Source organism: Nannospalax galili, unplaced genomic scaffold, assembly GCF_000622305.1.
Source record: "Nannospalax galili isolate Female #2095 unplaced genomic scaffold, S.galili_v1.0 scaffold79, whole genome shotgun sequence".
Lineage (NCBI taxonomy): Eukaryota > Metazoa > Chordata > Mammalia > Rodentia > Spalacidae > Nannospalax > Nannospalax galili.
This window is the reverse complement of record NW_008343959.1, coordinates 2,580,268-2,591,674: the sequence shown is the minus strand read 5'-3', so window position 1 is coordinate 2,591,674 and position 11,407 is coordinate 2,580,268. Positions and strand designations below refer to the sequence as shown.

General features: G+C 35.6%; 1 pseudogene; it reads left to right on the top strand.

The window, feature by feature from the left end:
• The window catches only part of LOC103739742, a 171,461-nt pseudogene extending 160,541 nt beyond the window's left edge, over positions 1 to 10,920 (top strand).
• Positions 10,921 to 11,407: the final 487 nt, after the last annotated feature.

Sequence of the window (11,407 nt, the reverse complement as noted above, 5' to 3'; positions counted from 1 at the left end):
GTTTAAAAAGATCCAGGGTATTTACTGCTTTTGGAAAAGGATTTTCTAATTATTCCATGTAAATTGGTAAAATGAATCTAGTTTTTAAATTGAGAAAGGAAATTCCATTTGTGAGGTGCTTTTATTTATTTATTTATTTATTTTTTGCTTTTATTTTAAATCCAAACTCTTAGATAAATAAACTTTTTTTTCTATTAAAAACTGTATCTACAAAATCTACAAATAAACACATGTAAACACTTACCAAAGGTATTTATGACACTGACCAATAATGTTATTTCACTAAGGAATTGCAAATATTTACTCTAAGCCCATTTGTCAGGTGTATTAGTTAAGTATATACTTGCATATCTCCTTTTCAGAATAAATGGGATAGATAACACTGATCACCCTTATATTTTGCCTCTTAAATGCTCCAGGGTTATTGTACCAAAAATTTCCCTTACCAGCTCTGTGCTTTCAAATGATAAAAGGAGGCACAGAAGTGGGAGAATTTGGGACTTTTTAATATGATTGTGTAGCTCCTTTTTAAGGATTCTTGATATACCCAAATCTTGAGTTTTAATAAATTATTAGCACTTTATACTCTCTCTTATGAGGAGGCACATTTTAATGTGTTAACACATGTTTTATATCCATATAAAGATTAAAAATAAATATTCTATGAAATACATCAACATAGTTGAAGAGGAGAATCCTAAACTATGAATAATTTCTAAGTTTTTCAACCTAACCCCAAATTGTAAAAGTAGTTGTTAAAAGTGAGAAATACAATCTTGATTTATTCTAACACTGAGTATAAGGTGCACATCTTATCCCAACCCTAACATATTTAATTTACCTTAATAAGTGGTATTATCTTCCCTGAAGTCTTTTTAAAAATATAGTCAACTAGAGAACTTTCTTTACGATGAAAAATAAAAATGTTATTTTTTGTTCTAAAGTAAAGGATATTTGTGAAGAATAGGTCAAAAGAGTGGGATAATTCATATGGGTCCCAAAATATGTGCTTTGTGCTGGAGAATAAAATAACAATAGAATTTAACATTTTTCATTTCAAACTATTTATGAAGAGTCTCACTTCTCTTTCCTATAGAATGTTGGTCTACAAAAGAGTGAATGTTTGTTTCACTATGTTTATTGCTGTTTCTTTTTTGTTCTTACAATAAAACTATATTGGTAATATTGGCTTTGAAGTTTGAAAATAGTGCCCTGTACTACAGAAGTGTAAATATTCTTTGGATAACATTGTGTTTTACAAATTCATTCCTTGTATAATTGTGTACCAGAGCTATTTTGCTGAATCATTTAAACTCATGTTTGTACTGTTAAAGGATGCACAATTTATTATACACATTGATGATCCTTAACAGAATTGCCTTTTCTTAAATTTGATTGGTTGACATCTCAGTGATGTGGAAATAAAGCATATTGCCACCTCCTCATCGTCCAGGAAGCATCTGGTGCCCTGTGTCTACAGGATGCAAGTCACCAAAAAGCCCAAATCTATCTTCTTCCCATACCTGAAAGGATGCAGGGCACCAGGAAGCCCAGATTCAACTCCTTTCTCCACCTGCACATTCTGTTTTCCCAAAGCAGAGCTAGGTAGGTGGCTGTTTTCTTCTCTTTCAAGGGTGTCTATGCACTGTTTGTACAGCGACTACCATGAATCCTACCACGAATCCTCCTAGTTTCCACCTGGGAAAGGACTGAATTGCTGGCAAACAATCAAGCTGCATGAATTGCCCTGTTCTTTCTCACAGTGAGCTGATTTTCTGTGCAGAAGCTGGACCACTTTAGAAGCTGCATGAGCTATTTTAGGTGACAAGTAGAGCATTTGGTGCAGTGAGGTAGTAATTTGCTAGTGGCCTTAGAGGACTAATGAAGCTTCCAAAGGCCTATGACAGATTTGAAAGGATTATGTACCAAAAATAGCTTTAACATAAATGAAAGCATCAACTATTAAAAGACATATAGTGTCTTCTTGGGAAGCAAATAGACAACAACAACAATAATAAGCAATTTGGGAAGGAAGTAAAACAATAAACAAATTTACAGTCAAACAGAAATTCTTATTTACATACATCTATAACTTTGTAGTATACAATACTATGCATATAAAATCCTGAAATTCATTGACAAGTATGAGATAATGTGTGGCATGAATAATTTCAATTTAATTTAGGGTTCAATTATATTTGTTTGTTACAAATTCCAAAAGTCCTTTAACAAGCATTCATTTATTTTGCCATATAGAAAACTTATAATGACATAACGAAGAGCTAGATTTTGGCATAGAGAATTACATATAGAATGATATCCCTTTTCTAGATTCATTAAATTATTAGTCAATTTTACATTCAAAAATTATTAAGAAGAATGAATGGTAGCATATCACATAGACATGGTGTTTACATTACAAAACAATGTATCATTTAAGGATAGGTGACAGAGAGAGAGGGAAGGAGGAAAGGAAGGGGCAAAACAGAATGATGATAAGGTGGGAAGAAGAGAAAGAAGAGCGAGGGAGAGGGAGAGGGAGAGGAAGATGGAGAGGAAGAGAGAGAGAAAGATTTTAGGTATGATTAACTTTACTAACAGTGACTGTATGTGGATCACTTTTTCAATCTACACCTGCTCCTTCATTTATGAGGATGTTGGTGCCTGAAAATAGAAATATCATGGTCAAAACACACATATTCTTTATTGTGTGATTAATGGAGACACCAGGACAGTGGAAAGAAAGAACAAGTCAAAATACTTAAAGCTTTTAATCTTGATTCTCTCTTTCCATGAGGTCATGAGTGCACCAAAAGTATTCCTTCTATCTCCCTACCTGATAAGTCTTCTGTGACGTCACCCTCTTTACACAGGGTGTCTGTTCCTCAAAGACAAGTCCTTTTGCACAGGCCCCTTCTGGGTGTGATGAACAGGCGACCCTTTTTCTTCCCACTTGGAAGAAGGCACAGTTAGGTACTATCCTCTCTTTTCAGTAGACCTGGGGTAGGGCACAGCTATCTTATGTGGCATGTTTGCATTTCGTTTGCACTTCTAAAAATAATTCTTTAATCTTTCATTAAATATTGTGTATCTGAGCTTACCATGCATTTCTTACAAAACTCAGAATTACTTAAGTAAGGTTTCTATTAACCTTGGAGACAGGAGGTTTTAAAGTGGAGGTAATTGAAATTATACAGTGAGTGACAAGTGCCAGAAAAGCCCAGAATGACCAATGGAAACCTTGGTAAACATCAAATTAAGTTCACTAAGCAGCACATTCAAAGAAATATTAAATTACTACTAAGGGCTTCTCATCAGAAATATTATATCTTATAATCCTTAACTGCAGAAATTGTGGGTAGTATTTTCTCATTTTCTTACTTCCCCCTCCTAATACTTAAATTTGTGCTGTAAGTCAAACTGAAAAATTAGATCTTTTATTTGTTTGCGTCATTGAATGTTAGCTTTCTGTGGAATATGATTTACAACTCTGCAGGTTCACTAATCTAAATTACTTACAGCTGAAAGGCCAACTTCCTTAACAGCTTCCTCCTTCCCAGGTACACGTGCCCAAATGTTCTAAAGCTTGCCCTTTTCATGAGTACAGGCAAATGATGTACCAGTGGCGTACACTGGCCTTTTTCCAGTTCTGTCCCTAATCTCAATGATTATGCCCACATTCTAAAAACTGCGTGGAGATAGTTTATCAATATTTAGCAAGTTTGTGAAGTTTTGTAAAAATATTACAGAGTGAATTTAATTTTTTAAATTTTCTTCTTTTTTTTGGATCAGGAAGTCAATCTAAATTCTGGATGAGATATATGTGAATAATAATTTTGAAAGGAAATGGACTGAAACAGAATAACAATATCTATGAAATATCGTGAAGTTTTTCATTAAAACTCGGTTAGAAGAAAGAAGGATTTCTGTCAGTTGAAACTGTTCTAAATATTAACAAATGTAACTAGATATCAATAAGAAATCAGATATAACATTGTGAATTTCAAATTATAAAATATTTTAAAATGTGTTCTGTTGTACCCAGTATTTAATGACCTGTTTTACTTTGTTCTTTTGACTCTGACTATCTTCCACTGAATAGGTTAACTATGCATTTTAAAAGCTTCATGTTAACATATGGTGCTTGTACTATAGCTCTGTATTTTAAAGGGAATTTATTTTAAAATGACACATATAATCATGGGAAGGGGTGTGTGTGTGTGTGTGTGTGTGTTGTGTGTGTGTGTGTGTGTGTGTGTGTGTGTGTGTGTGTACATGTGTGTTACTAGGGATCAAATTTAGGACTTTTAGCCTGCTAAGACAGTATCTCTAACACAGTACTACGTCTCCAGGCTAATGATTTCCCTACATATTTTTGACCTTTACTGTCTATATTTTCTCCTTGAAATTGATGATGAATTGCTCACAGAGAGTTGAAGAGCTCTGTCATTACGTTCATTTCCACCCTTCTCTTACATTCCTATGGTAACCAGAATTCCATTTACACATATTACATAAGATTATGATGTTTGTTATTATGTTTTATGTTGTTAGAACACCATATACATTTTAAAAAATGTTTCAAAAACTCTATTTTTGTATTTATCCATGTATTTATTATTATTAGTGCTCATTTTTCTTCTCAAGAGTGATGTTTTCATTTGACATTCTGCCCTCTCAGTCTAACTACTCTATATTGATGTTCTTTGCAGTGTTTTTCTTTTGGCAACATATTTTCCTGCTTTGGATTTTTGTTTTCTTTGTCCTTGTATGTGTATGAGAGTCTGAAAATGCCTTCATTTTACTTGATTATTGAAAGACATTTTCACCAAACAGAATTCTTTAACAGTGTCCTTCCTTGTTTCTCTCAACAGGACATAGGTCATGTGTAACCTGAGTTCCTTTGTATCACGTATGGTTTTCTTTGTTCATTTTTTAAGATTTTCCATTTAACTTCTTTAATTTTAATGAGTTTAACTATGTTTTTCTAGATCTTATTCATAATTTCTGTATAAGTTCGTGATTCCTACTTACTGTTTTATGCAATCTTTATTTTCCTAGGTAGGGAGATATGGGAGTCTCGCTTATTTTTTTCTGTGCCTCTTTTCTCTTTTTTTCCACTCGTGTTTATGTGTGTGTTTTGCATATGTGTATATCCATGTTTGCATGTGTGTGTACACACATATGTAGAGGTATGCAGGTATGTAGCTGTGTGTGTGTGTGCATGTGTGTGTGTGCGTGTGTGTGTGTGTGTGAATGTAGAGGTCCTTGGTTGTCAATGAAAGTCTTTTATGATCACTTTATAAATTTTTCCTTAGTCAGGGTCTCTCCTTTGTACTGGATAAGAACTGGATAAGGATTCCCAAATACTTTTGACATATTTTAGCCTTTGGAACACAATATGTTGCTAAGAGGCTCAAGGACATTTTGACTTTCAGCCAAGAAACTGGCTACTTTTCTTTGAGGTCTTTTTACCCTAACTGCCTAGCAAATTCCTACCTCCTATTCTTATCACACCATCCTCTGAAGAGTTTACCCAAATTGCTGATAGGGAATAGGACACAGACTGCTCTGGCTTCTTTACTGCTGAACAGGGACACAGGGTGAGGCAATTGGGGTACCTCTTCAGTGGGTCTATCTAAAAGACTCCAAAATTTCATAACTCTTAACTCTAGGGAGAAAAGAAAATCCTTAACTGTTGCTTAGGAGATGTGAAAGAGAAGTAAAGGCAAGAGTAGTTAGCACTGAAAGTTCTAGACAGGGAACCAGAAAAAAGTCAGGACAGGCCATATTTCAACTGTTCACATCAGAGTCCATTGGAATTTCTTCACGAGAGCTTCCAAAAGCCCTCTATCAGGTTCCTCCTCATTTTTCTTTTGTCTATAAGGCTGGACTAGAGAGTGATGGATTCACTCTAGAGATTCACTCACTAGAGAGTGATGGACTCACTCACTAGAGAGTGGGTAGAATCGGTGTCAGTTCTCTTGCAAAGGCTTCTAGATGGGGAAGAAAAAAGAGCATTTTTTATAATTTAAATTTTTATTTTTTGGATAGTTTCATACATATTATATTTACATAATTTCTACCTTCCCACTCCCCATTCTACTCCTCCCATGTTCCCTCACTCTACCTCTCAATTTTGTGACATCTTCTTTAATTATTGTTGTTAAACACACACACACACACACACACGTGCAACCTACTGAGCCCTTTTAGTGGTACCAATATGTATATGTGTTTAGGGGTGTTAATTTGGGCTTGAATAGCCTATCAGGGCACTTGTCCCTTGTGAAAGTTGACTCTCTGTCTATGAGCAGCCTTTGATTGCCTGTCCCCTTTGATCTAAAGGGGGGACCCTGTGAAAATTTCCCCACTCACACTGGCATGTCCTGTCCACTAATGTTGCCATCATGAGGGTCCTTTTCAGGCAACCGTATTATTGAGATTCCATGTGTACAGCTTCCCTGCTATGTCTAGTAGATGCTATCTAGCAGCAGATGTTCTGGTCTTCTGGCTCTTCAATCTTTTGCTCCCTGTTCCAGGATGTTCCCCGAGTCTTAGAAATAGGAATTGCATTTTAGATGTGTCAATTGAGGCTCAGAACCCCATGGTCACTTACTCTCTGAATTTTGACCTTTGTGATATCTGTAATAGTTTCCATCTGTTGCAAAAATAAATACATAAACTACAAAACTTTTAAAAAATAGAGACAATGCTCTTTTCTTGGGGTAACCAATTGTTTAATTGACTTAAGGACTTCAGCCTTACTCAATAGGAGGGAATTCATGCCTGATACTGTAAACCTAGGTAAATACCCTTAAAAGGGCAAATCATAGATCCTAGAGGAAAATCTACTACTGTTATTTTAGTAAGCCAATATAATTTCTAACTGTGTGATAAATGCATGGGAAGTTTTAGCCACCAAGCCATATCTCCAGGTTTCTCTGCTGGTTTTGATACTTTAGTACAATCCCACTGTAATTAAACCTTTTGATATTACCTTGAGTTTCTGGCATTTGCTTTTGACTTTTCTAAGTATTTCATGATTTAATTTGTTTATTTTCAAACTTATTGATCTCTTTTCCTGTTCTAGTCAATCTCTATTTAAATCCATACATTTCATATTTATATAAAATATTCTGTTGTGTGATTCACCTTTTGTTATTTTTATATTTCCCTCTTGAGATTGCCTTTATCATCTCTATGACAGTGTTTAAATTTTTATTCAGCTAAGGTACAATAGTCTCTCTAAGCTTCTTGTTTGCTGATTTCTCATCTTGATTACCTTGTGAGCCACCCACACACATGACATAGCATTTGCCTTTACTATACTGAAATTATATTTTGTCATATGCATATTAAATTTGAGTCACATTACCAATGTTGTAAATGTAGAAGCATTGAATTTTTCTTTGAATTTCTAAAAATGTTTGGCTTGCCTTCTTTATGGAAAAATCCCCTTGACTAGAATACATTTTCAAATTCTCCTCCCCTCTGATGGGTAGGAGCTGAATGGCTTCAGTTTTTCATTGTTTGGCTGTTTCCAGTCTGCCCAGTGCATGCCTCGTCTGAGTGGTTAGCTGGAACTTAGACTGTACAGACATGAAGTTCTCTGTGTCAAAAGGAAATGTTTTATGTGTTTCAATTATGTAAAAAATTAATAATAATAATAAATAGTGTAAAAAGGAAATAATACAATTGTATTATCTTATAGGAGCGAAGATCAGACATCCAAGCTTCTTATGGACATTATCCAAGTCACAGCATTGCTGTTTATCCTTGAGAATCTGAAGAAAGACTCTTTTTCTCTTTTTGGTCCATCTCTAGAGGCTGCTCATATTCCTTCCGTGGTGTCGCCCTTCCTGCGTTTTACAAACATTAGTGTACCTTTCTGATTATTTATGATTCTATGGTCACATCTCTCTTTGAACACTGCCAAGAAAGGATCTCTTTTAAAATGCAAATGATTAGTTTGAGGTTCCCTGAACATTTCAGGATAATCAAGAGCAGCCACCACACTCTGTGTTCCTGTGTTTTGAGGTACAGCCACAGTTGAGGTCTCCATCAACAGCACCAACCAACAGTTATGTGGCAGGTTTTGAGATATTGTTATTCCTGCTTAAATATAGCTGCAACTGCACAAATAGCCAGAGATGCTGAATAATACCCAGTCTGCTCAACACTGAGAATGGCCAGGTGTTGTAATGATTGATTGCTGATGGTTTAGATAGCAGGCCAGTCACTCCCTTTCTTTTCCTCCTTCCTATCTTCCATTCTTTTCTGGTTAACTCATAGCTACTTTGTTTTTAACAAATCTTGCCCTATGATTCTTCAGGCCAGTTAAACTACCAGTTTTACAGCTATTTAACTGCTCTCAATGGCACCAGCTTTCCTCTCACTGAGGGCTCTTCATTTCATTCAAATGTAGACTCTCAGGTTCAGCCCATTTGTATTTATTTTCAGCATCAAGTGATTGTTTGATTTTTAATTTTATTCAGAATTTTCAGCTTTTGTCCATGTAGAAAGCTCTGTCTAAGAGAAAGGCTCATTACACTGCCACCAACAAGTTACCATAATAATAGAATTTAAAACAATTGCTAATCCAACAAGTTTCCATTTTGGAATATTTATAGTAAACAGACAAATATCCATTTAAATTTATCTTTTAAATATATCTTACACATATATAATTTCCATTTATTTAATCAAATTTTAATTGTGTTTATTAAATCTAGAGAGAAAGGCTCATTACACTGCCACCAACAAGTTACCATAATAATAGAATTTAAAACAATTGCTAATCCAACAAGTTTCCATTTTGGAATATTTATAGTAAACAGACAAATATCCATTTAAATTTATCTTTTAAATATATCTTACACATATATAATTTCCATTTATTTAATCAAATTTTAATTGTGTTTATTAAATCTAGCTATAACAGTCTATTGCTTCAGGCATCTTTTACTTCTTAAGAAACCAAAGGCACATTTGAATCTGTGTATCCGTCTGAATAGACTTGCATCTCTAACATAAATCTTACATGGTGATTTTAGAAAGGTGCAGTATTACATTAAAGTTAAGTAATCTGTTGGGATCTTCATTAATACTGCAGGTGAAAAACGCTTTTAATTTTACCTATGTGTATGTGTAAGTGATTAGGATGCTTCAGAGCAGATGGCAGATTCAAAGCTGATTTCAATGCTTCCTAAAAAATGTCTTTTACAAAGGTTTAAATAAATAACAATCTATTGTTTCAGAGAGATTCAGCAAATATCATTTAAAATGGACCATGGCTTTCAGTGTTGTTCCAGTTAGTACATTTACTTTGTAGTTCACCTTTATCCATTTTTGTCTATTACTTTTGTGTCAAATGGAAATGAATGTTCTGCCCAGGGCTTATTTTGTAACTTTATTTAGTTGCTGAGCATTTATTATGTTCATTTTTTTTCTGTTATGAACTTACTCATTTTTCACATTTAGTCAGTGATTAACTTAATACACAATGAATTTTTAAAATTTGTTTCTGTTTCTTTTCTTTTTTAAAGACAACATGTTGTTTGGCTTGGGGAATTCCCCATGTTTCCCTTAAAATAATGTATATTTTCTGTTTGTTTGTTGGAACACTTATCTTAAGTTTTTCAACTCTCATATTTAGATTAATTTTTGTATCAACTGATGAGAAAATATTCTTGACATGTCTAACTAGATAAGTGGCTAGACTTTGCTGTCTCTCACCTTTAGACAGAAAATAATCAGTTCTTAATTTTAAGATATTAAGACAAGTATGGAGAATTAGCAGGCCAGTTATTTTTAACGTCATTAAGAATATGAACTATGAAACTCTCAAGAGGGGATATTGAAGAGGAAGAGGATCTGCCAATTCTGGAACCTGGGGACACCCGGTTCAGAAATTTTCCTCATTAGCCTTGCTTCCACCCACTTGAGAACAGGCTCTGCCTTCTGTCTCCCAAGTTTCTTCAATAGCTCTCTCCTCCCTAGAGTCCCGACAGGAGGTAGATTCTGGGGCTTGACACAGGGTATAATTCTGGGGGTCTGATGGTGGTTCAAACTTTTCCTTTCTGTGCATGCCTGGCAGACGTACCCAGAGGCCTCCAGAGAACTCTGCCTCTTCTGCTGTGACAGGGATCTCGTTCTTGTGGAGGGAGTTGAGGAAGAATGTCCTTTTCCTGATACCTTGAACATTACTATCCTGACCTTCATGACTCAAAGGACAGAGCTTTTGTTTTGTTTTGTTTTAAGTATTATTTTGTATTTGTTGTTTTGTTTTGTGGGTATGAGTGTATTGCCTGCATGTGTATAAGTGCACCCTTGTCATGCAATGACCACGGAGGTCAAAGAGGATATTGGATTCCCCTGGAACTGGGGTTGTTGACTGCTAGGAGGGTGCTGGAAATGGATCCTAGGTTCTCTACGAGGACAACCAGTGCTCTTAACCCCTGGGCCATCTCTCCAGCCCTTTGCGTTTTCTTAAGCCAGTGAGGGCATTCTGTTTTTAACATTGGCTTCTGCATGTCAGTAACAGTGTGGATTCATCTGAAGCATAGGGTCCATGCCATGGCTTGTGGAAGTTCCTGGTCCACCGTTCCTCGCTCTGCTGCTACCTCCTTGTACAGCAACAGCCCTGGATATGTTACTCTGCAGCTGTAAGGCATCTCTGAAAGCTGGGGCTCCAGTGATTTTGATCACTTTTCACTTATCATCAAGAATTATATTACCAAGCAGATTGTGAAGATATTGACACAAGACCAAGGGTTGGAATTGGTATGTTGCTTTAACACCACCAGTTGAAACAGCAGCCTTATGCTCTTCAGAGCAAAGCACACTGTGGAGACTCATCTCATCCCTGAATTATTAATAAAAGCAGAAAGGAACAGATTAAGATTCTGAAGAAAATAAAATGGGAGGAGAAGACTAGGACAGAGACAGATACTGAAAAGCTTCTATACTGAGAATGCTGCTAACCATTTTGGACCAGGCGGGAAGCCTCGAAACATGGCACATACTTTTGACAGTGTCTGAGGCAAGCAACTGAAAGTAGCAGTGTCTATGTTTCCTGATATTTGAGATAATCCCTAAGGAAATGAATTCACAAATCAGTAACATAGGCAAAATGGATAGAGACCACAGTCTGATTTGTGTGGGAAATAGAACTGCTATGGGAGATTATTTATGGTGCTGAGGATCTAACTCAGGGTCATGTGTGTGCTAGGCTAATGATCTCCCATTGAACTATATCTCCAGCTCTAGGGGGCTAGTTATAAAATTAAGACCAGGTTTATCTTAGAATTTACTGGCTCTCTGAATTTCTTAAAACATACGCTTTTTTCAGGTGTTTTCAGGACTTAGTCATCTCCACAGTTCAAGCCACATTGTATTTGAGATG